The sequence below is a fragment of the Chrysochloris asiatica genome, unplaced genomic scaffold (genome assembly GCF_000296735.1).
Source record: "Chrysochloris asiatica unplaced genomic scaffold, ChrAsi1.0 scaffold00020, whole genome shotgun sequence".
NCBI lineage: Eukaryota > Metazoa > Chordata > Mammalia > Afrosoricida > Chrysochloridae > Chrysochloris > Chrysochloris asiatica.
In genome coordinates this window covers 17,666,969-17,693,328 of record NW_006408538.1, presented here as the reverse complement: position 1 = coordinate 17,693,328, position 26,360 = coordinate 17,666,969, and the positions used below count along the sequence as shown (strand labels likewise).

Genomic DNA, 26,360 nt, shown 5'->3' with positions numbered 1-26,360 from the left:
AGATAAAACACACTGTTTTGGATTGAAAAAGAATTTAATAAATTAGAGTAATCTGTCATTTACCCTGAAAAATTAATATACTTGCACATCCAAATAAAAAAGAGAAAACCCAGAAAAATTTAGTGAACAGTAACACAACAGAAATGACAATGAAAAGAAAACCCACAAATAAAATGAACTCAGAGCAGAAAATCATGTGGAACAAAGAAACCAGCAGCACCACAAAAAAACACTCAGCAAAATGACAGCAATCACTTCCGACCTATTGAGAATGATACTGAATGCAAATGTACTAAATGCACCAGTCAAGAGACAGAGAGGATCCTTCAGTACGTGGTCTACGTGGTCTACAAGAGACACATAAAAAAGATGGAGATAACCTAAATGTCCATTAACATAAGAATGGTTAACAAATTTTGGTACATGCATACAATGGAACACTAGGAAACACTGAAGAATATCTGTGAAACACCTCACAGCATAGATGAACTGGGCAGACATTATGCAGAGTGAAATTTGTTATTAAGTACCATCAAGTTGGTCCCCACTCATAGTGACCCTGTATAGGATTTCCAAGGAGTGGCTGGTGGATTTGAACTTCCAACATTGAGGTCCAGTGTTTATCCTACAGCGCCACACCAAGACTCTGAGTGAAATTAGTCAGTCACAAAAGGGCAAATACTGTTGAGACCAAAGTTGTAAACAGTTAAGAAAAGGTTTTCTTAATAAAAGAAACAATCTATGGGAGGGAAAATTATTCATGGGCAAGAAGGTATTTGTTAGGTGCCGCTGAGTTGGTTCTGACTTACAGCGACCCTGTTTAGGGTTTCTGAGGAGCGGTTGGTGAGTTTGAACTGCCAACCTTGCAGTCCAGTGCATTATTCTACAGTTCCATAGACACAAGTCAACATGGTTAACAGAGTAAGCAATGTAACAATAGAGAAGTTAGCAGAGGAACAATAAAGGTATTAGGAGACACAGGGACGAATGTAATTCTTAAAATGAATAGAAATAAATATTGTTAACTGATAGTACATGGTGGGGATTGCAATCATTGTAGTGAAGCAAAGTATATAATTTGCTGAATGTAAAACTGGTGATCTGTTCTGTAAACCTTCACTCAATTCACAATGAAAAGTTAAAATAAATAAATAGAAAAACAAGAAAATTAAAAAATATATATACACATTTGATAATTAGATTAATTTATCATATATAAACTTCAGTATCGCTGTGTTTTGTTGTGGGATGGATGAGTGGGAAGGGAGAAACCCCGTCTTCACTTATAAAATATTATGTTGTTGTTATTTGAATTGGTTCTAACTCATAGTGCATATTGATCCTGTATAGGGTTTCTGAGGAGCGGCTGGTGGGTTTGAACCATCGACGTTATGGTTAGCAATCCAGTGCTTATCCTACAGAGACACACAAGGATATTTATTATAGAGTCTTTTTTTTTTTTAATGTTTTATTGTGAATTATGTGGTAGTTTACATGGGAGAACATTAGTTTTACATTCATCCTATCATATCATTGCCATGGTTCCAATCCCCTCCATGCATCATTAACCAACCAACCAAAGGGTATACCCTGCAAGCCTGCTTCCCCCGGTCGGCAGCACACAGCCCCTCACCCTCTCTGTGTCTAAAGTCCCCAGCTGCTCCATCTCTCTACATCATCATCTCTGGCTCCATTTCAGGCATCACTGCTTCTCTGGGTAGGGTCCTGCTCTCCGCTCTTCTCCCTTGATGGTCACAGGGCCCTCCGCTCCTAGACTGAAAAGTTAGTCACTCCCCTCCTTGCTACAAAACGTCTACCTTTACATTTCCAACCCTCACAATCAGTCCTGATAACAATTATTCACTATTGTATCACAAGGGACCTATTGGCATTTCCTTTCATCAGCCCCGCCGCCTAGACAGACTGGATATTATTACTCAGTGGAGATTTATTATAGAGTCTTTTTATTAGGTCTTGTTGTTGTTGTTGTTAAGTGCCGCCAGTCTTATTCCAACTCATAGCGAGTTTCAGAGGATCAGCTGTTGGGTTTGAATCTCCTACTTTGTGGTTCACAGTCCAGTGCTTCTTATGCAGCATCACACCAGGAAATTTTAGATGCCTGGATAAGTTTCCAACGTTCTAGCTCTAAGCAAGTAGCCCTGGTGGTGTAGTGGATTATGAGCTGGGCTGCTAACCACAAGGTCAGCAGTTTGAATCTACCAGTCATTCCATGGGAGAAAGATGAGGCTGTCTCTTCCTGTAAAGATTTATGGCCTCGGAAACCCTATATAAGGTCGCCATGAATTGGAATTGATTTCCTGGCACACAACCACCACCTCCATGTGGTAATCTTTTATAGGGCACAGAGGGTAAAGGAATCTCCTCCTACAAGTGTGTGACAGTACTGTGTCACCTCTGCATGCCAACTGTGTGGAAATAGGGAGAGAATTACTGCAGAGAGGAAAGTTAAGGACTATTTCTGAGGCTCTCATAAATGACATCACAACCACACAAGCATTCAGGCAGTCACTGAGGGGTATGCCCAGGAAAGTTCTTGCTAGGGCTGGCTGGGGGAAGTAGCCCCAAACCCTCATTCAAGTATACTGTGCTTTGACCTCTGGCAGACACTCAAAAAACCTGCCATGTGAATACTTAAATCTAGGCATGAGATGAAGCTAAGCTCAGCTGGGCTGGAGTCATTCACAAGCAAAAAGCCTTGAGATTTCAAACCTTGTTTTTCCTTCACTACCCACATATTTGTGATCCTAGAACATAGGACACATTCAAATAGCTATAAGACACCTGACACTAAACCTTTGTTTATTATGCTGGTGGGTCCACACGGTGGGTGGTAGGAATATTCTTAGAAACCATTCCTCCTCTGGGACAGCTGGTAACATCTTAACTATGTAAAGCATACTCCACTAAACTCAAACCAAATGTAATCAACCCTAATTCAATTAACCCTTGCGTTAGAGCTTAAATTCTAACACACTTGGTTTGTAGACGACTGTGGTCTACAGCAGGAGTCCTACCTGCATTTTGAGTCTTGATACATGTTCAGCTGCCATTTGAGTTCTGTGTGTTACTTCCCTAGTGCCTGTTGGCCATTAAACTAACATTGTGCCCATTCTTAGACAAATCCAGGCAAGCCAAGGAAAATGCAGTTTGCCCCAGCAAGATTGTAGTTGAAAGCAGACTGACTAGATTGCAGAGAGGTTCTCACACAAAGAACTAGGAACTTGCTCCTACATTCACCAAAAATAGACAATCAGACACATGTTATCTAATTTAAGTTAAAGGTTGGGGTCCTGGTGTTGTCTTATAACCACCCCGTGACTATGATTAAGAGTCTCATCATCATAAGTTATACCATGACCACCATATTGCCAGGTAATCAAACCCTAGAATCAATCCTGTAAATGTTTCTAGTTTACAATTGTTGTTGCTGTTGTTAAATGCCTTTGAGTCGGTTCCTATATAGCAACTCTATATAGGGTTTCTGAGTAGTGGTTGGTAAGTTTGAACCGCCGACCCTGTGAACCAACTTTGAGGTCCAGTGCTATATTCCACAATGCCACACCAGGACTCCAGCCTACAATTGTTGTTGTTGATAAGTGCCATCGAGTCGGTTCTGACCCATAGTGACCCTGTAATCCTGTATAGGGTTTCCGAGGAGTAGCTAGTGAGCTTGAACTGCCAACCTTGAGGTTCAAACTGATTTTGCAGGCCAACACATTAACCCACAGCGCCATACAAGGACTCCAGCCTACAATTGAGTATGTATTTAATCATGGTTCTTTCTCTGCTACTGTTAGCCCCACTTGCCTTAGTAATGGATTGACCTGCCACCAATAATCATGATCTTGTGATGATTTCTTTTGTATAATGAACACCATGACTGTGATTCATAGGATTCTGTTAGTCTCTGTACTGGCTCCATGCTGACAGTTTCTCTCATTTGGATGATAAATGTTTGTTTTTTTAAATCTTTGTACTGTTTAAGAATTAATAAAAAGATGGCTCTGTAGGATCAACAATGGACTGGTAACCACAAGTTCAGCACTTTGAGACCACCAGCTTCTCCTCAGAAGACAGATGAGGCTTTCTTGTTCTTTAAAGTTTTAGGGCCTTGGAAACCCTACACAGGATTGCTGTGAGTTGGAAACGACTCAGTGGCATTTAACAACAAGGGCATAGAACATGTTTGAATCTGGGTCTTTTTCCCAGAGCACACCCTTAGCTAGATTTCAAAAACGCATACTAGCCACTTCAGTTAAGTGCTATCCAGTAGGTTCTGACCCACTGTGACCCTGTGTAGGGTTTCTGAGGGAGCTTGAGTGAGCTTGAGCCGATTTTGCTGCGCAGTGCATTAACCCACAGTCCTATACCAGAATTCTCCTCAACACGACTTTGTTGTTAAGTGCTGTTGAGTCGATTCTGACTCATAGCAACCCTGTATAGACAAGGGGAAATGTTATAGAAAGGAAATCTGTGAGGAAAGAATTAGCAGGTGAAAGATTGCAGTTAAAATATCCTTTACAGAATTTACAAAAAGGGTTCCCAAAGCTAACCCATCACTAGCTTCACAGTAAATCTGCCTCAGGGTTTGGCACCGTTCTAATCACAGGGTAAATTTGTCAGTTTTTATAAGCAGCTAGCTGTAGGGCCAATGGAGACATGGAATACAGTTCAATTGAGGCAAACATATTCCAGCTGAAAGAGATCTTTGCCTCTTATGTCAAACTGCTCCCAGCTGTTGGTTTTCATTAGTGATTCACCAACCTTTTGGTCTTAAAAATTATTGAGGACTCCAAATAACTTTTATGTGGATTAGGAATTAAAACACTTAAAATATGTGCTTATTAATTCATTAATAAACAACAACAATAAACCTATTTATTACGTTAACATAAGTAACATTTATAATGACTAATGATATTTTCCAAAGCAAAAATAATTTACTGAGAAGAGTAACATTATTTTGCATTTCTGCAAATCTCTAAAGAGTCTCAATCTACTTATTCATTAGATTGTGGTGACTGTGTGCCATGGAGTTGGTTCCGACTCATAGCGAACCTGAACAGGGCTTCCAAGGCTATAAATCTTTATGGGAGCAGAATGCCTCATCTTTCTCCCGCAGAACAGCTGGTAGTTTCGAACCGCTGACCTTGAGGTTCGCAGCCCGATTCGTAACCACTACGCTACCAGAGCTCCTTTCATTAGATTGTAGCCTCTGGAAAACACCAGAGCTGTCATGAAAGATTGAGAAGGAAAAAAACCAAGTAAACTTTTAGGAAGAAAATCATTTTGACCAGGTGGACTCGCTGACCACATGTTGAGAAGCACTCATTTAACACCACATCAAGTCCTGCTCCTCGGAAACCCTACACAGGGTCACTATGAGTCAGAACAGACTTGAAAGCACTAAGCAATGTCAACTTTCTGTTGACCTAGGTGGCAGTTCAAACCAACCAGCCACTCCTCAGAAGTCCTACACAGGGTGGTTATGAGTTGAAAGTGACTGGTGGTGGTGGTGGTGGTGGTTATGAGCCGTGGAGTCGGTTCCGACTCATAGCGACCCTGTACAGGGTTTCCAAGGCTGTAAATCTTTATGGGAGCAGAAAGTCTCATCTTTCTCCCGCGGAACAGCTGGTAGTTTCGAACTACTGACCTTGCAGTTCGCAGCCCAATTCGTAACCACTATGCTACCAGAGTTCCTTGGAAGTGACTAGAAAGCACTAAACAACAGTCATGTGGTAAATGCTCAACATTCACTACCCAATTTCTCATTATAAATATATATCGCTGCTGTTAAGTGCTGTCCAGTTAGTTGAACTCATGTCGACTCATGTACAACTGAGTACAACTATTGTGATCCATAAAGTTTTCAATAGCTGATTTGAAAAGATTGAAGTTGTCAAGGACTTCATTCTTCTTGGATCAACTTTCAACACTCATGGAAGCAGCAGTCAAGAAATGAAACGACATATTGCACTAGGCAAACCTGCTGCACAAAACCTTTCTAAAATGTTGAAGAGGAAAGATGTCAACTTGAGGACTATGGTGCACCTGACCTAAGCCATGGTATCTTCAATAACCTCATATGCATGCAAAAGCTGGACAGTGAATAAGGAAGACCCTAGAAGAATTGGTGCTTTTGAGTTATGGTGTTGGAGAATATTGAAAGTGCCATGGGCTGCCAAAAGAACCAACAGATCTTTGTTGGAAGAAGAGCAGCTTGAGTGCTCCTTGGGGGCCAGGATGGCCAAACTTCGTCTCTCATACTTCGGACATATTGTCAGGAGGGACCAGTCGCTGGAGAAGGATATCATAATTGATAAGGTGGAGGGTCAGAGAAAAAGAGGAAGACCCCTAATGAGATGGATTGGCCAAGTGGCAGCATCAATGGACTCAAGCGTGACAACAGTAGTGAGGTTGGCCCAGGATCGGGCAGTGTTTCATTCTGTTGTGCATAAGGTCGGTATGAGTCAGTACCGACTCGATGACACCTAACAACAACAAGGCCTTTCTTCCTACAAACAACAAAATCCAACCCAACCCACTGTCACTAAGTCGATTCTGACTGTATGACAGAGGTACTATTGCCATTTCAAGGAGCTCTGGTAGCGTAGCGGTTACGAATTGGACTGCAAGGTCAGCAGTTCGAAACTACCAGCTGTTCTGCGGGAGAAAGATGAGGCATTCTGCTCCCATAAAGATTTACAGCCTCGGAAAACCTATACAGGGTCCCTATGAATCGGAACCGACTCCACGGCATACAGCCACAGCCATTTCAATTTTACAGATGAGGAAATAGACACCGAGAGGTTGTTAATATCCAACGTTTTAGGTGGGATTTGAATTTAGATATCCGACTCTTGGGAATCCTGCTGTGGGCTGTAGGATAAGCACTAGATTGCTCAAGCGCGGCAGTTCAAACCCACTAGCTGATCCTTGGAAATACTATACCGGGTGGTGATGATTCGGGACCAACTCAACAGCATCCGACTCTCGAGCCCTAAGTCCATTATCGTTTGATAAACTATAAAGGCGGTTCATATAAAAAGATCTGAGAGGTGTGTGAGGAAGGTTAGTGTGGCAAGAATCCTCGGGGCAGACCGCTGAGGTAACAAGTCTGTATTATTTTCCTACTCTAGGTCTCCTTTCTGTGGTCTTAAGTTCCTTCCTTTTTTTTTTTTTTTTTTATGGTAAGGACATTTTCTGAAGATATTTAAGTGCCGGTGGCTCTGTTGCTTGGGCTTGACGCTAACCCTAAAAAAAAGGCGCAAAAGAACCTGAGAAAAAAAGAACATAAGTAACCAAGGTAACGGTAGCGTGGCGAGAACCTTGCGCAGGCGCGTTACATCCCAGTCCCGCTCGACCCCACCCACGCCAGCCTGAGTCCCTCTAGGTTTTTGACTGTGCGGCTGGTGGGGAGTACGGGTGTGGGCCGGGGGTGGGGACGAGAGGGAGGTTGGGTTTGGGCGCCTGCGCAGTCGCTGGGGCGCTGGTGTGATCGAGCTCACGTAGAGAGGGTAGCTGTCGCCTCCTCCTTCGCGCTGCCGTCGCGGCCTAGAGGTTATAAAAGGGCTAACTGGCTCCCTCTGCTGCCCAGTTGCGCCGCCAGCGGGCCAAGGGAAGGGTGAGTGTAGGTAACCCGAGCGCCCGAGACCGGGGAGTGAAGAGCGCGCCGCCTTCCCGTCCCACTTCTCAGGTGAGCCTTTCCCCCGACCTTGGGGACTGAGGCTGAGGCCCTCGGGCAGCCGTGACCCGTCTTGGACGACTATGCTATCTGGTCCCAACCCTTTCTGCTGCGATGGCTCGGGGGTGGGGATTCCCCAGTTGACCACAGCAACCTTAGTATCTTCTCCTCGGAAGACCTGGCCCCTCGCCCAGCACCCCCGGATCCTTGGTGCCCCAGAGGCCCGGATGCCCTTCCTCCAACTCCGCTTTCCACCTCCGCGCCCGTCCGCGCCTCCGACCGTTAAGGCTGCGGCAGAGCCTCTCTGTCCCCGCCCCGGGGACCAGGACTTTCTTGAATATTCTTTCCTGGGAAGGGATCGCCCTGTTGTTTTTTTCCGGAGCTCCCGCATACCTGGTCCTCCCTACAAAGCTTGGGGGAACGTGAGGGCGGGGCGTGGGGGTTTGGGCTTGCACAGCGGCAGATGTTAACATGTGGCAATGGAAAGCGGGTTTTAAAGTTTAGAACTCCAGCCACTTTTGCCCAATTGAAAAGTCGATCCACCCAGAGGAGTTCAGGCTGAGTTCATCTGTTGCACGCGGCGCTGCTACCTCGGCAGCTAGACGTCGCCCGGGGCGGCGGGTTTCGGGCAGCAGGCGCGGAGGAAGTCCGCTGTCAGATCTCTGAGTCGTCGGGAAAGCCAGCCTTCTTTCTCCCCTCTACGTTCCGTACTTAAAAAAAAAAAAAAAGGCACATGGGCTTCTTTTCCTTTTCTTTAAATGCAGAGTTCACAGCTTTTAGAATGCGCTTCAGCACACCAAATTCTATGGCGGTGTGAGCGTTTGCACTTGAATCATTTGCCATTTGCCTGGCTTCCAGATGTATTTTAGGGGGAAGTAGGATGGTAAGAGAAGTGTTGAGATCATTTCTCCTGAATAATCGACTCTATTAACTACAATCCAATTTTTAGATACTAACACCTTATGCGGTCCGGATAGTGTGGAGAAGACTCTTGGAATGTTGCCCAGTTTTCTTTAAAAAAAAAAAAAAATGAAGAAGCTAGATCTCCTTTTAGGAACGGATCTAAAAGGCCAAGGAGATTTGCCAATTTCAACTTAACTGTTTCTGGTTCCTCCAAGAGCTCTGGCTCTTGGACTTTTCCTTTTGGAATGCACTCGAAGGGAATCGCCGCTACGTGAGTGGGGGAGGGGAAAAGACGTGGCAGCCCTGTGTTCTTTCATTAAGTTTTTGCTCATTTCTTAAGGTTCTGGAAAGAAATACAGTTCTTCTTGTAGCTTTAGATATAGCTTATGAACCAGGCTAGTGTTTTTTTTTTTTTTAAAGACTAAATCAGATGAAAAATTCGTTCTGCATAGAAGACTCATTGGGAGGTAATTTGAAAAATATATTTTTTAAAGAGATTAAAAAAAAAATCAAGTTTCTAGGAAGAAAATGGATACCTTAAGCAGGAAATATCTAAGAAGCAGAAAGGTTAACAACCCTGAATATGTTTTGCTTTGATTTGAAATTTTAACAGAGCTTTAATGATTTTTCTTTAACTGACTTTTAGCCTGTGAGTGTCGTTTTCAGAATCTTAAATATGAGATAGAAATTTTACCTTTGTTTCTGTAGGAAACAGATTTATTTTCTTTTTAGGAAGCAGATTTTATCACAACTTTGAAAGTCATGTCAATTTAGGTTTTGGAATCATGTGCCTTATGTCCTGCAAGTGTTTTAGATAACGGAAGGCAAGTTTATAACATAGAGTAACTAGGAAAGGAGTCCTGGTGTGGTGCTGTAGAATACGCACTGTCCTGCTAACCACAAGTTGCTGGTTCAAACCCACCAGCTGCTTTTTGGAAGCCCTAAGTGCTATGTGTTGGCACTTAACAACCACCACCACTACGGAAAAATACAGCTTTGTCTCTTTTAGATGTGTAATGTGTTTTCATTGACATCTATCTATAGAGGGTTTTATTTTGAAATACTGAAAGGGAGGGCTTCTGTAATTGCATTGACCATGTTTTTAAATTTGGTAACTATGGTAGTAAAATAGATGAGAAAAAAATATGTGCAATTTAAAAACTTGCAAAAATTTTTCCTAGGTGTTCAGAAAGCTATTGGGAAAAGCTTTGTGTCACTTTGTAGACTAGGGTCTTGCAGGTGAACCCTGTCTTTGGTAAGGAGATGGGAGATGTCAGCCTTTTTTATTATTGCAGAGTTGATGGTGTGTTGAAAAGCAGTGTCTTCCATAGGGCAATCCATTCCTAATTTCTGCTTTTATTTCAGGGGTGCAAATAGGAGTTGGGACAGACATAAAGCTGTGAGCCTTAATTTCTGTGGAAGGAATGTCTTGTTTTACAATTGCCAACTAGGATGTGATTATTGCCCTAAGAGTAGAAATCTGTAAGAAACAAGGTAGTGGTTCACACTCTATTTTGGGGTCATGAAATCCTTTGAAAATGTGATGAAAGGTGTGAACCCTGAGTCACAAAATGCAAGAATGCACATCTACATAAAATTGTATATCCCATTTACAGACAACCCTGTCCCCAAAACCATAAGAACCCCTAAAAAGTAAAAATATATGAGGCTAATATGTAAGGATATCAGGACATACTGAGGTGGTAATTCTTTAATATTATGGAAAATTAACATGGGTTTAGAAGTCACACTGGGCTTGAGTATATTGTTGTGAAGTGCCATTGAGTTGATTCCGACGCATAGCGACCCTGTATAGGGTTTCCAAGGAGCAGCTGGTGATCTTGAACCACCGAACCTGCAGTTCAAATGACTTCGCAGTCTGATGCATTAATTATCCCATAGCGCCACACCAGGACCTTAATAAAATTTTTGCTAACAGAATTTTAACGTAAGTTAGTTGGTAGAAGAATTTTTGAATTGTTCAAATTGTCTAGGCAAAGAAAGTACATTGACCCGTGTGTGACACCCATATGTGAGGGGCTTCAAAACAGTCATGGACAAAATGGAATTCGGTGATAAAAGAACTTTTCCATCAACTTTTGAAATCCCTTAGTATTTTTGTTTTTTCATCTGAAAGTGTAATAGGTTTGAAGAGAAACAAAAATACATTGGGGATTACACTTTATTTCTCTTCTTACATCTTGAATCCTATGCTTAAACTATAATGATGTGTGTATGTATAATATGTTAATCAATGAGACAAGTCACAATGTGTATATACACTTATGTACAATAAAGCTATGGCTTTATTCATGTATCTACTCAATGAGTTTTGTTTGTATAAATTGAAACTATATCCTGTCATTTGTTTTCCCTCTAGCCAAATAAATATTGTTCTTCAATAAAAAATTTGTGAAACTTAAAAGGATTCTAATTTAGGTTACACAGCAGTTTTACATTTTAATGTAATGAGAGATGCTTTTTTCTCTTGTGTGTTTTTGTGTCATCAGTTTGGTTCTTACTGTGTTTGCTTAGATATTGGCAAAAAGTGAAGTACGGAGATTCATGCTTTCATATCAAAGTAATATATTCAGCCTTTCTCTTTTATTTGGGCATTTGGGGATGTGAAATCCTTTGAGAATCTGATGGAAAAGTGTGAACACTGTTTAAAAAATGAAAAGACAAGCTGCAGACTGGGAGAAAGTATTTTTTGTACTGTATATCTGACAGGATATATGAGGGTAAGTCAAAAAGTGTTGCTGCAATATTTGTTGTTAGGAGCTGTCCAGTCAGTTTCAATTTATAGCAACCTTATGCATAACAGAACGAAACACTGCCCAGTTCTGTGCCCTCCGCACAGTTGTTAAGCTTGAGCCCATTGCTGCTGCCACTGTGCCAATCCATTTCATTAGGGGCCTTCCTCTTTTTTGCTGAACCTCCACTTCCAAGCTTGATGTCCTTCTCCAGGGACTGGTCCCTCCTGATAATATGTCTGAAGTATGAGAGACAAAGTCTCACCATCCTGAATTCTAAGGAACATTCTGGCAGATTTCTTCCAACACAGTTGTGACCATTGCAATTAGTCATGAAAGCAATTACTATTGAATCATAAGAATCCTGTCCCCATCTCCTTTCACCAGACTCATCTAGACAAGATGAAAACTATTCAGTGTGGATTCTACCCCCCACACCTCCCCCTTTGCAACTCTGAAACTAAATAAGCCAGCAGCCAGTCACTGCATGCCTTTATAACCCCTCCTCCCCCCATCTTTAGGTAGCCAGTGTCTTAAGTTGCCCATCCTTATCAACCTTATGTACAGAGGGGGGATATGTTTGATCCTTGATGTGAAGACTCCTTCTCTCAGTTGGTATTTTGAGCTAAGGAGCTCTGGTAGCGTAGTGGTTACGAATCGGGCTGCGAACCTTAAGGTCAACAGTTCGAAACTACTAGCCACTCTGCAGGAGAAAGATGAGGCTTTCTACTCCCGTAAAGATTTACACCCTCGGAAACCCTGTACAGGTCGCTATGGGTCAGAACCGACTCGATGGCACTTAACAACAACAAACACATGTATAGGTTAAGTTCATCAAAACTGTAGCAATTTATATTTGTTTACTTGATCAGATTTATTTATCTTCCTCTGTTGGAGTTCTGATCATCAGGCAATCAAAGCTAGGTTAAATGGGCAAGTTTAGGTTAAGATGCTGTAAGTTTGGGCGTTCTTGTGCATCTCCCCTCACTTCATACTAGCTGGATGTGTCGGTCTCGGCTCTAGCCCTCTGTGGCTAGGTCCTTGTCCATGAGCTTAGGAGTCCTCAGGTTCTCACCACACTTTGGACCAACCAACCCTTCTATTTTTTTCTCATTTCCAGGTCAGTGGGAGTCTGTGGAACATTGTTGAACTCAGCCCATATTTTCTTTGTTGCCTTTCCCCCTCTTCCACTCACCAGTAGACCAGTGTAGTCACCAGCCAGCTTACATGCCTGCTCGTGTGTTCCCTTTGAGTTTCCGTCTTAGAGGGGGGTTTGTCCTGAAGGGACTTGATTAATTGTCTTGATGACTTCCTGGCAAACAACTTGCTTGTTCTTGTAGTGACCACTTTCTGAAGTTCTTGATGTTATCCTGCAACTCTTCTGGTGTCTGCTCATTAGTGTTTGATGCATCAAATCTGTTCTTGAGATAATTTTTAAATTCAGGTGGGATGTGTTTTAGGGTCAAATTTGGGCTCTCGTGGGCTCGTTTAAATTTTCTTCAGCTTCAACCTGAACTTGCATATGAGAAATTGATAGTCTGTTCCAGTCTGCCCCGGCCTGATTTTGGTTGACAATATGGAGCTTTCCCACTGTTTCTTTCCACCAATGTAGTCAGGTTGATTTCTTTGTTTTCCATCTGGTGAGGTCCATGTGTATATGTATGGTTGTCTTATATATTATTTAAAGGTATTCGCAATGAAGAAGTCATTGGTCTTGCAAAATCTAATCATTTAATCTCTAGCATCGTTTCTATCACCAAGGTCATATTTTCCAACTGATCCTTCCTCTTTTGTTTCCATCCTTTGCATTCCAATCACCAATAATTATCAATACATTTTGATTACATGTTTGATGAATTTTAGACCGAAGAAGTTGGTAGAATTCTTCAGTTTCATCATTACGGGCTTTAGTGGTTGGTGCATAAATTTGAATAATAGAGGTGTTAACTGGTCTTCCTTGTAGGTGTATGGCTATTACAGATGGCCATACACAGACAGCATTATATGTCATTGTATGTTGCAGACAGCATTATACTTCAAGATCTTGAAATATTTTTTTTTTTACTTTTTAAGTTTTTATTGTGGATTGAGTGAATGTTTATAGGGCAGATTATCAGTTTTACATTCAACAAATCATACAACATATTTCATCACAATGATTACATTCCCCTCCATGTACCATCAGTTAACAGTATTTCTATTCATATTAGCTCTCTTTTTAAAAATACAACAACACAGGCATATGTAATAATTTATACTACCAAAGGGCACATTCTGCAAGTCTGCCTCAGCCGTGCCCCCTCTTCATGTCCCCATCTCTGCCTCCATCTCTGTTGTTGCTGCTTCTCTGGGTAAGGTCTCGCATGCTACTTATGCTCTTCTCCCTTGATGGTCCTAGGATCCTTTGTTTCTAGACTGTAAGTAAGGTTAACTGCTCCCCCATTTTTGACAAAACTTTTACCTTTGCAATTGTGACAGTCGCAGTTAGTTATTCACTATTGAATCATAAGAATCTTATCCTCATCTTTTTTAACCAGACCTATCTAGACAAGATGCCAAGTATTCAGTGGGAACTCTTCTCCCCGCCCCCCACTCTTAAATTAATCTCCCTCTAGAAACCTTGTAAACCAGTCACTTGTTTTAGGTAGCCAATGTCTTAAGTTGCCCGTCCCTTTATACCCTGCATACAGAGGGGGAATAGTATTGGTACTTGATGTGAAGACTCCTTCCCGCTCTGTTGGTATTTAGAGCTACTATAGTCGCTATGAGTCGGAACCGTCTCCACGGCACATAACCAACCAACTAACCAACCTCCATGAGTATAGGTCAAGTTCATCACATAGTAGCAGTTTACCTGTGTTTCCTTTATCCAGAATTTTTTTTTTTTTTATCTTCCTCTAGTCGAGTTCTGATTATCATCCATCGAGGCTAGGTCAAATGGGTGCTATCTGCTAATTTGGGTGTTCTTGTACCTCTTCCCTCACACTCTTAGCTCTAGCCCTTTGTGGCTATGTCCTTGTCCATGGGCTCACGTGTCCCCAGGTCTTACCACACATTGGACCAGCAACCCTTCTCTTTTCCCTAGTTGCCTATAGGATTCTGTCCTTATCTTTGAGTTTGGAGAGCTTGATTTTTATATGTCTTGGTGTTTTTTGTTTAGGGTCTATCCTTCCTGGGGTTCGTTGAGTTTCTTGGATGCTTATCTTTTTGCTTTTTAGGATGTTAGGACATTTTTTTTCCCAGAAGTTCTTCAACTATCTTTTTTGTGGACTTGTGTTATTCTTCCTGTTCTGGAATGCTGTTAAGTCTTAAGTCATTCCTGTTCATGTTATCCAACATAAATCTTAAACCTTCTTCAGATTTTTTTGTCCTTTTTTCTGTTTGTTCTTCTATCTTAGTGGTATTGAGAGATTTATCTTTCAGCTCACTAGTTCGGGCTTCTATCTCTTCAATTCTACTCCTTTGCCCTTTCAGTGTGTTGTCCATTTCTGATATTCTATTATTAATTGTTTGGATCTCTTTATGCACGTTTTGAATTGTTTCCATTGTTGTATCTATCTTATTTGATTGTTCCTGTAGCGCTTTCCTGACTTCTTACTTTTTTTTTTTTCAACTCCATTGTATAGTATTTTGATAATACATTTTATAATCATTTTTCTGAATTCTTTCTCCGGCATTTTCAAAGCCTGCCTTCCTTCCAGTATTGATTGTAGGTCTACCTCCAGTTCATTTGTCTCAGTCACTTTATCTTGTTTCTGGACATGTGCTGATATGATCATCTGTTTCTCTTTTTTTGGCATATTCAGTGGTTAGCTGTGGCCTTAAACTTAGATGGGTGTGTATTTTGGTATTTTTTGTTTTCTGATTGCCTCTAGATAGATGTGATCAGGAGATGGGCTTCAGTTTTCACTCTTCTTCCTATATCTCCACGGTCCTGTCAGGTGTCCTTGGCTGCTCTGATCCTTCCCTGGTTCTGTCTTGTCCAAGATGGCCGCTCAGGGAGCAGCTGAGCACCTTGGATTAGAAAGCACTGGATTTCTTGCTTCTGTTACAAATTCCACTGGCTGTAAGCCTTCCAACTTTCTAAATATTCCTTTATAAGTGGTTCAGAGTTCTGGGACCATCTCCTGAGCCTGCTTGGTCTAGTATTATGTGTTGTTGCTGATGGAGCTCCTCACTGCACTTCCACCCGATCCGCCATCTTGTTTGTTCTTGAAATGTTCTTTTTGATGATGAACATGACAGAGTTCCTCTTCAATTTGTCATTTCTGTCATAGTAAGCCATATGATTATTAGATTCAAAATGGCCAATGCCAGTCTGTTTCAGTTTACTAATACATAGGATATTGATTATGCATTCATTTCATTTTTGACAACTTACAATTTTCTTACACATAATTCTTACATATCATGTTATTAATATTAATGGATGTGTACAGTTTCTCCTCATTTTGAATTATGCCCCATCAGCAAATGAAGGTCCTGAAAGCTTTTGCTTTCCATTTGCATTATCGTGGTCAACTCTGCTTTGAGGAGGCAGGTCTTCCCCAGTTTGAGTGCCTTCCAACCTGAGGGGATCACCTTCTGGCACTATATCTGACAGTATTATGATGCTATTAATCATGTTTCAATATTCAGTATTCTGGGGCTAACTGACAGTGTTCCACCGCTATTCATAAATTTTTCAGGGGCTAAACATTCAGAAGTAGTCCACCTCTCCTTCCTAGTCTTGTCTTAGACTGAACACACAGCTGAAACCACCATGTGTGTACCCCGCTGGTATTTAAAATACTGGTGGCATAGCTTCCAGCATCACAGCAACAGAAGGCACTACAGTGTCACAAAATGGTTGTTGTTAAGTGTAATTAAGTCGATTCTGACTCATAGCTAACTTACAAAATAATAGAAACCTTTATAAAACAAAAATATCAAAATGTGAAACTCTTTGTTTCTTGGCATATCTTATGTCCATATCTATACACTTATGGACGTGCTGTTTCCATCTCTAAACCTTCCCCTAAGATTCTGTGCTGTTCAGTTTACGCCATGTCAGTACCGTAGTTTTGACATCCTGGAGGGCCTCATTTGTGTTCTTTTCCAATGTTCTGTGAGGTTTGGGAATAAAAATAACTCTGAGAGAGTAAGATAACTGTAGATCGGGTGGGACAAAGTTTCCCAATGAAATTCTCATTGGAAAGTCCTTGTCATCCTTAGAAGAGTAACAGGTACATTGTCGTGTTGGAAAAAACTTGGTGCAACTTTCCTGGACTTTTTCTCGGCAGTACAGTTTACCATTTTCTTAAAGCCTTCCTAAGAAACCTTGTGATCATCCTCTGGCCTTTGAGAAAATCTGTTAAGATAACCTTTGGGTTATCTTTGGGGATCCCCCAAACCACTTGGCCTTCCAAATTGACCTCTCTGTTTGAATTGAACTGGCCAGTAGATCCACTTGGAAATCAATGTTTTCATTGGGCCTTCATTTGGAAGGCACCCTAACAAGACGAAGACAAGTATGTTACTGAGAGAAATTGTTTGCAGCCATCTAGTGATTGTAGAGACATGTCTTAACACATTTTGTTTTTAATAAACACATGCATATATGAACTGGTGTATCTTAGTAGCAATACTTTTTGATGTTCTCTTTTGAATATATAATATATACAAAAATATGCAATTTACCGGTGTTCAGTTTTAAATTTTAAATTGAGTTTCTTATTGAGTTACTTACATAATGAGAAATGTCCATGAAATTTTATGAATTTAAAGTTCTCACAGACTAGACTTTCTGGAATCCATGGAAGGAAGATGAACTTCTGAAACTATTGCCCTGAGATCATCTTTAAATCTTAAACCAAATATATTCCCTGAAGTCTGAAAACCAAATCATGATTTCACTCAACTAGCACCAAAGGTCTGCCTTGAGTGTTACTGTGTTCTTTTAGGACCTACATGGGATCAAATTGACAACAGCAAATAGATAGGAAATTTATGGGGTAGTGAATTTATGTTAATGAGGGTTGAACAACTCAAAAGGAAGGTTAGAATGAGCATACAACTCGAAGAATGTAGTCAGTGTTACTAAATTGTACTTGTAGAAACTTGAGTTGGTATATATTTTGCTGTGTAAATTTTCAACAACAATATTAAATTTAAAGGAATAAAAATAAAAATCCCTTGTAGCTCCCTCCACTTAAAAGTGAGCAATAAACAGTCCCTATTTTCTCACCTAACTCTATTGAAAACTAACCCAGGTGGGGACTGGAGAAAGTGACTTACCTCTGGTAGGTTTGATAGACTCAGCAAATAAAAGTACAACAACCCACCCTCCCAAAATAAAACAGTTGGTCTCTCTTCTGTTGGAACAGCAGAGAAAGAAGGAGATAGAGGAATCAGAGAAGGAAATGGACAGAGGGTTTAATGGATTGAATAAAGTACTACCTTCATTTTCTTAAGGCCAGAAGAAATGGATGGTGCCAGCTACTATTACTGAATGTCCTGATCTAGAACCCCGTAGATGGATCCTGACTTAAAGAAGGAAAAACATGGTACAGAACTTCAAACTTATGGAAACTAGATTTACTAGGTCCATTGAGATTGGGAGAATCCAAACCTAGTGACTGGAAATAATTCTTAAACCTTGAAACTATTCTAGGAAGCCATCGTTAAACTAAACAATTGTTGTTAAGTGCCGTTGAGTTGATTCCGACCCATAGGATCCTATATAGGGTTTCCGAGGAGCAGCTGGTGAGCTTTAACCACCGGCCTTGCAGTTCAAACAGCTTTGCAGTCTGGTGCATTAACCCACAGTGCCACATCAGAACTCCAGACTAAACAATAGTATACCCCAGTTATAAAGAATGCTTGCCTCAAGCATAGCACGCTTATAATTATCTACATATGTAAACTGACAACAGTTCATCTAAAGCACAGATGAGAACTTTAAGGGACAGAGAATGTAAATTAATGGTGAGAAGCTATGGACAGAGATAGAATGTATTCCATGTGAAATATGTAACCAATGTCATTGAACTGTCCCTGTAGAAATTGTGACTGGATGTATGGTTGGTTGTGTATATTGTTATCAAAAATAAAAAGGTAAGGATACAGTGAAGTTTTATATAAACCATGAACAATCTTTTAGTACAGATATATTCCAAATATTACATGGGATACTTAAAAAAAATTATGTATCTGAAATTTAATTGGAAATCTAAATTTAACTGTATTTTATCTGGCAGCCCTAAAAAAAATTAGTAAAAGATATGAATAGACACTTTAGCAAAGAAGGGATATGGGTGGCAAATATGTACACAAAAAGATGATCAACATCACTAGTAATTAAGAAAATGCAGTACGTGCCGATTAAGAAAATTAAGGAATTAAGTGGGAAAAGATGACATTACCAAATGCTGGCAAAAATGTAGAACAATCATACATTGCTGATGGGAATGCAACTGATGTATGGAAATTAAACAATATTCTTGCCATGTTGTTATTGTTAAGTGCCATTGAATTGGTTCCAACCCATAGTGACCCTGTGTAGGGTTTCCAACGAGCGGCTAGTGAGTTTGAACTGCTGACATTGCAATTGAAAGGACTTTGCAGTCCGGCGCATTCACCCACAACACCACACCATGAGTCCATTCTTACCGTTGTTGTTGTTGTTGTTAAGTGCCGTCGAGTCAGTTCCGACCCATAGCGACCCTGTACAGGGTTTCCAAGGGTGTAAATCTTTATGGGAGTAGAAAGCCTCATCTTTCTCCCGCGGAGCGGCTGGTAGTTTCGAACCGCTGACCTTAAGGTTCGCAGCCCGATTCGTAACCACTACGCTACCAGGATTCAACAATTCCAGTTCTTGTGAATTCACTATCCAAGTGAAATGAAAATGTATGCTCATTCCTTTGTACCTTGGAATTATACAGTTTAGCGGCTTTTAGTGTATGCACAGAATTGTTGCATCATTACAATTTTAGAACATTATCATCACTTCCCTCCAAAACCCCATCCCATTAGCAGTCACTCTGTTCCCTGCCTTGTTGTTACTACGTGCTGTCGAGTCCATTCTGACCCGTAGCGACCCTGTGTAGGGTTTCTGAGGAACAGCTGGTGAGCTTGAACCACCGACATTGCAGTTCAAAGGACTTTGCAGTCTGACCCATTAACCCCCAGCACCATACCAGGACTGCCTATGTAGGGTTTATTATTGAATTGGAATGGACTCAAATGCAGCAACAGTTATATAATTTACAAATAGGGTTTCCCATTCCATTAGTTGGCATTTCACTGTCTAGATAGTGCTGTTTGAAGTGCAAAAGTTATTTTGTGGAAGTCCAGTGTATATGTTTTTTTCCTTTGGACTCTAATGTGTCATCTAAGAAATTATTGCAGGATCCAAGGTAATGAAACTTCACACTTTTTTTGTTGGAGAGGTTTATAGTTATATAATGTTTCCATTTTTGTCTTTGATCTGTTTTGAATTCATTTTAGGGTCAATGTTAATTTTTAAACTTATTTTTTGCTATTGCAAATAGGGTCTGCTTAAAATTGTTTCCTGTGATTGGCTATTATTTGTATATAATGGTACTTTTCTAAAGTAAATGCCATTTTTTTCAAATGATTATTTTTCAAATTCATTATAACTTGATTTAAAATAATCGTCTTGAAGTTTCATTAAAAACTTCTGCTTTTGGAATAGTTTGTCTTTATCTCATATCTCTTAAGCTTTAAAAAGATCTGAAATATATACTGTACAAAACTAAATTTGTCAGAACTTTCTGTCTAAATAAAAATAAGTATAATCTGTTTTGGAACAGAAAGAATTGATGATGTTATACCAACTAGTGAAGTAAAATTGTGGAGTTGATAATTTGCTATCTGTGTCAACAACCACTCATCTATCAGTTTGTTGTACTGTGGTGGCTTGTGAGTTGCTGATTCTGGAAACTATGCCACCAGTATTTTAAATACCAGCAGGGTCATCTATGGTGGACAGGTTTCAGATGAGCTTCCAGACGAAGACAGACTAGGAAGAAGGAGTGACGAACTACTTCTGAATATTTAGTCACTGAAAACCTTATGAATAGCAGAGAAACACTGTCAGGCATAATGGGCTCAAGTGTGGCAACAATTGTGAGGTTGGCCCAAGATGGGGCAGTGTTTCGTTCTGTTATGTATAGGGTCACTATGAGTCGGTACCGACTTGATAGCACCTAACAACAACAATCTGTGTCAAAGGAGTTCTAGTAGCATAGTGGTTACAAGTTGGGCTGCTAACCTCAAGGTCAGCAGTTCAAAACTACCAGCTGTTCCATGGGAGAAAGAAGAGGCTTTCTGCTCTGGTAAATACTTTACAGCCTCAGAAATCCTACACAAGGTAGTCCGAACTGACTACACAGCACACTACAACCTATGCCCGTGATTTCAATTTATCTCTTTGCTAGTCTATTTTGACTTTTTTCCATTTTTTTTTTTTTTAGCTTATTTGCTTATTTATAGAAATTTTTTTTCATAAAACTAACAAGTTTATTTTTAAATATGCAGAAGTAGAGAGAAAATTGACCATGATCCCACCTCTTAGACAATTAACAATTTTTAATTACTGTTTGAAGTTAAAAAAAATTTAATTTATGTGTGCAAATATACCTTTTAAAGTTAGACTTTAAAACTTCCTTATGTATTTAAATCCCGCACTCCCTGCCCCCAACTCAGCAAAAACAAAACAAAACAAAATCCTTTGCCATTGAGTCACTTCAGACTCTGAAACTACATAGGACAGAATTGAATTGTCCCTTAGGGTTTCTAAGGTTACAACCTACAAAAACAGAATTGTTACATCTTTCTCATGTGGAGCAGCTAGTGGGTTGGAACTGCCACCTTTTGGTTTGCTGATGAGTGCTTAAAAACAGAGCTACCAGGGCTCCTTACACTTATATAAAATAAAAATACATATTTGACATTTTCCAAATGAGAAAACAAACCTGGTTTTAAGCGTTTAAATCTTTAAAATGCTGATGTTTTTATATCACTCCTGTGGAGATCCCTGTCACTACTGAAGAGGCTCCGTATTTGTGCCCATTCCGAAGAGAGGTGAGCCAGTGGGATATGGAAATCACTGGCCAATATTATTTGCATCACATGAAAGTAAAAAGTTTCTAAAGATCATCTGAAAATGGCTGTAACATTACATTGACAGGGAGTACCAGAGGTTTAAGGGAGATTCAGATGAATGTGAAATGAGGGATACCATTGCTGATGTCAGATAGATCTTGGCTGAAAGCAGAGAATACCAGAAAGATGTTGACTTGTGCTTTATTGACTATGCAAAGGCTCATGACAAGCTGTGGACAACATTGCATAGAATGTGTATTCCAAAACACTTAATTTGGCTCACGAAGAATTTATACATAGACCAAGAGGCTGCCGTTCAAACAGAACAAGGGTATAATGACTAGTTTAAATTCAGGAAAGGAGTGCACCAGGTTTGTATTCTTTCACCATACTTACTCAATCTGTATGCTGTACAAATAATCTAAGAAGATGGACTGTATGAAGAAGAATATGGCATCAGGATTGGAGGACGACTCATTAACACCCTGTGATATGCAGATGATATAACCATGCTGACTGAAAATGGGAGAACTTAAAATACTTAACTGACGAAGATCAAGGACCACAGCTTTCTGTATAGGTTGCACCTCAACGTAAAGAAAACAAAAATCCTTATCACTGGACCAATAAATAACATCGTGATAAGTGGAGAAAAGATTGAAGTTGTCAAAGACTTCATTTTGCTTGGATCCATTATCAGAATTCATGGAAGCAGCAGTCAAGAATCAAACACGTATTGCATTAGTCAAATCTGTGACACAAGACCTCTTTAAAGTATTTAAGAGTGAAGGTGTCTGTTTGAGGACTAAAGTATGCCTGATGCAAGCCACTGTATTCTCAATAACCTCATATGCATATGAAAGTTGGACAATGAATAAAGAAGACTGTAGAAGAAATGATGAGTTGTGGTGTTGGAGAAGAATATTAACGTATCATGGAGTGCCAGAAAGAACAAACATCTGTGTTGGAAGAGATACAACCAGAATGTTCCTTAGAAGCCTAAATGGCCAGACTTCATTTCTCTTACTTTGGACATAGTATCAGCAGAGACCAGACCCTGGGTAAGGGCATCATGTTTGGAAAAGTGGGAGACCTCCAGTGAGATGGATTAGCACAGTGGCAGCAACAATGGGCTCAAGTGTAGCAGGAATTGTGAGGAATGTGCAGGACCGGGTGGTATTTCGTTCTATTGTGCCTAGGATCGCTGTGGTTGGAATTGACTTGGCTCCTAAGAACAACTCGAGTTTTATATTGGTGTTATGAAATACACATAACATAAACAATTTATATAACAAAGAAAAATTTGAAAATTCTTTCTTAAAATGAGAACTATATGTAGGCTCCACATATTAAGCACTGGACTGTGAGCCACGAGATTCATGGTTCCAGACCACCTGCTGTTTTGTGGGGGAAAGATGAGGTTTTCTGTTCCCACAAAGATTTTAATAAAAGCCTTGGAAACCCTGTACAGGGTTGCTATGAGTTGGAACCAACTCTATGGCACTTAACAACAAAACATCTTTGGAAATAATAGCATATGAGCAATGTCAAGAAAACTCTCTAGTTTTATGATCATGTCTCTTCCCTTTTCTGTCCACTGCCTCTGTCCAATCTCATGTTTCTGCTAAATCCCATGCTAAGCATACCTTCTCACTGTCTTAGTCTAGGGTGAGGTTGTCTGGCCATCTCACCATTCTCCCAGGCTTTTCCTTTTTCACATCCCTTGAGACACCCTTGACAACAAATCCAGATATCTTGAGTTCTTGCTCCACATCCAAAAGTAACATTTCCCAAGTGTTTGCACATGTTCATCTTAATCACTACTATTTGTGTCTTACTTGTTCATGATCCCATTTGGCCTTAAATTTACATATGTTCGGTGATTTTTTTGTTACCCTTTTTGCTTATTCTGCTTCCTGTTTAAAGGCAGTATCAAAAAAGGTAAATGTTATTGATTATCCTTACAAATTTGGAGTGCAAATTAATAGCACTTATGGTATGTTTTTGAGATTCTCTATTTGGAATATAGGAGTTCTTGTGTGGCACTGTGGGTTAGTGCACTGGACTGCAAAGTTGGTTTGAATCACAAAGTTGGTTGTTCAAGCTCACCAAGTGTTCCTTGGAAACCCTATACAGGGTCATTATGGATCGGAACCGACTTGATGACACTTAACAACAACATTCAGAATATAAGAGTCTTGATATTTTTCCTGCTTGGGAAAAGTATAAATGGCTCACAAAAGTTTTGAAATGGTTGTGAGTTATATTGTTTAAAAAATAGAGGAATGTTACCATTTTGACAAAATTAATTTTTTTTCTTAAGTCTTTTCTTCTTGTTATTAGGTGCCATCAAGTCAGTTCTGACTCATAGTGACCTTATGCACAACAGAATGAAACGCCCTTGTCTTGTGCCGGCCTCACCGTCATTAAGGTTGAACCTATTGCTGCTGCCGCTGTGCCAGTCCATCGTGTTGGGGTCTTTCACTTTTTTGCTGGCTCTCCACTTAACCTGATAGTGTAGTGGTTATGAATCAGGCTGCGAACCGCAAGGTCAGCAGTTCGAAACTACCAGCTGTTCCTTGGGAGAAAGATGAGGCTTTCTGCTCCCGTAAAGATTTACAGCCTCAGAAACCCTGTTCAAGGTCGCTATGGGTCTGAACCAACTCTATGGCACATAACAACAACAAACCATTTAACCTAGCATGATAATCCTTCTCTAAGGACTGGACTGGTGCTTCCTAACATGTCTGAAGTATGAGCAATGAAGTGTCACCATTCTGGCTTCCAAGAAGCTTTGTGGTGTACTTCCAACACAGATTTGTTTGTTCTTCTAATCTACATAGTACTACACCGTAACTCAAATGCATTAATTTTATTATAGTCTTCCTCATTCACTGTCCAAGTTTCACATGCACATGAGGCTATTAAAAATAACAGTAGCTTGGATCAGGCTCACTTTAGTCCTCAAACTTGCTCTTGAACTCTTTAAAGAGGTCTTGTGTGGCAGATTTACTTAATGTAATATGTTGTTTGATATTTTGACTGCTGTTTCCATGAGTGTTGATGGTGTATCCAAGAAAATGAAGTGTGAAAACTTCAATCTTTTCTCCATTTGTAATGTTATTTCTTGGTTCAGTGATAAAGATTTTTGTTTTCTTTGTCTTGAGGTGTAACCCACAGGAAGGCTGTGGTCTTTGATCTTCATCAGTAAGTTTAAGCCCTCATTGTTTTCAGCCAGCATGGTTGTATCATCTGCATATGGCAGGGTGTTAGTCTTCCTCCAGTCCTGATGCCACATTCTTCGTTATATAATCCATTTTCTTGGATTATTTGCTCAGTATTCAGATTAAATACGTGTGGTGAAAGAATACAACCCTGACACACATCTTTCCTAATTTTAAGCTGTTCAGTGTCCCCTTGTTCTGTTCAAACAGACTTCCGCCTTGGTCTATATACGGGTCCCTCATGAGCATAATTAAGGGCTTTGCCCACAGAACCTGTTAATGTTGCAACTTGAGACTTTACTTTTTTCTTCAGGGTTTCTTAGATAATATATAAACCGATAAACCAAATCCTAGTCCATCAAGTTTGTTCCAACTCAGCCACACTGTATAGTGTTTCTGAGACTGTATATTTCTGTATGCGAGCAGAAAGCCTCATCTTTCTCTTGGGGAACAACTTGTGGGGTTGAACTGCTAACCTGGAAGTTAGCAGTCCAGTGCTTATCCTACAGCACCACCAGCTGTACCCCCCCCACCCTTTTGTTTTTTTCTTTAATGTTTTGTGAATTGAGTGAAAGTATACAGGGCAGATCATCAGTTTTACATTCAACATCATACACCATGTTTTATTACAATAGTTATAATCCCTTCCATGTACCATCAGTTAACAGTATTCTTCTATATTCATTTAAAAAAAAAACCCACTCAGGCATATATAATAATTTACACCACCAAAGGCCCATTCTGCAAGTCTGCCTCCTGGCTGCCAGCTCTCGCTCCCTCTCTTCCCATGAATCTAGAGTCCTCAGCTGCTCCCCCTCATCTCTGCCTCTGTCTCTGGTGTCGTGCTTTCTCTGGATGAGGCCCCGCATTCACTTGTGCTCTTCTCCCTTGGTAGTTCTAGGGTCCTCTGTTTTTGGACTGTAAGATTAACTACTACCCCGTTTTTCTTAACAAAACTTCTATCTTTACAATTGTGACAGTTGCAATTAGTCATGATAACAATTACTGTTGAACAATAAGAATCTTATCCCCATCTCTCTCTCTTTTTTTTTTTTTAATGTTTTATTGTGAATTATGTGATAGTTAACATGGGAGAACATTAGTTTTACATTCATTCTATCATATATTCTATCGTATATTGTCTCATTGTCATGGTTACAATCCCCTCCATGCAATCCTTCTCCTGTACCCCCCAGGTCTTCAGCACACAGCCGCTCTCCCTCTCTGGATCTAAAGTCTCCAGCTGTTCCATCGCTCCACGTCGTCATCTCTGGCTCCATTTCAGGCATCACTGCTTCTCTGGGTAGGGTCCTGCTCTCTGCTCTTCTTCCTTGATGGGTCCCAGGGACTTCCACTCCTAGACTGAAAAGTTAATCACTCCCCTCCTTGCTATAAAACGTCTACCTTTACATTTCTGACCCTCACAATCAGTCCTGATAGCAATTATTCACTATTGTATCTCAAGAGACCTATCTGCATTTCGTTTAATTAGCTTCGCCCAGATAGATTGGATACTACTCAGGAGAGATTCTACCTTCCTCCTCACCCTCTGGATCTAGGTTCCCTCTTGAAAGCTTGTAAACCAGTCACTTCTTGCCTTTGTTAGCCCCCCATTTAGGGTAGCCAATGTCTAAGTTGCCCATCCCTGTCTACTCTGTGTATGGAGGG

The 26,360-nt window shown here is 40.4% G+C and overlaps 1 protein-coding gene across 1 annotated transcript in view; it reads left to right on the top strand.

Moving 5' to 3' along the window:
- The first annotated feature begins 7,504 nt into the window (after positions 1 to 7,504).
- P4HA1 (prolyl 4-hydroxylase, alpha polypeptide I) overlaps positions 7,505 to 26,360 on the top strand; it is a 119,071-nt gene continuing 100,215 nt past the window's right edge. The window contains exon 1 of the mRNA XM_006835882.1: positions 7,505 to 7,717. The gene's annotated coding sequence lies outside the window, so the exon portion shown is untranslated. The remainder of the gene's footprint in view (positions 7,718 to 26,360) is intronic.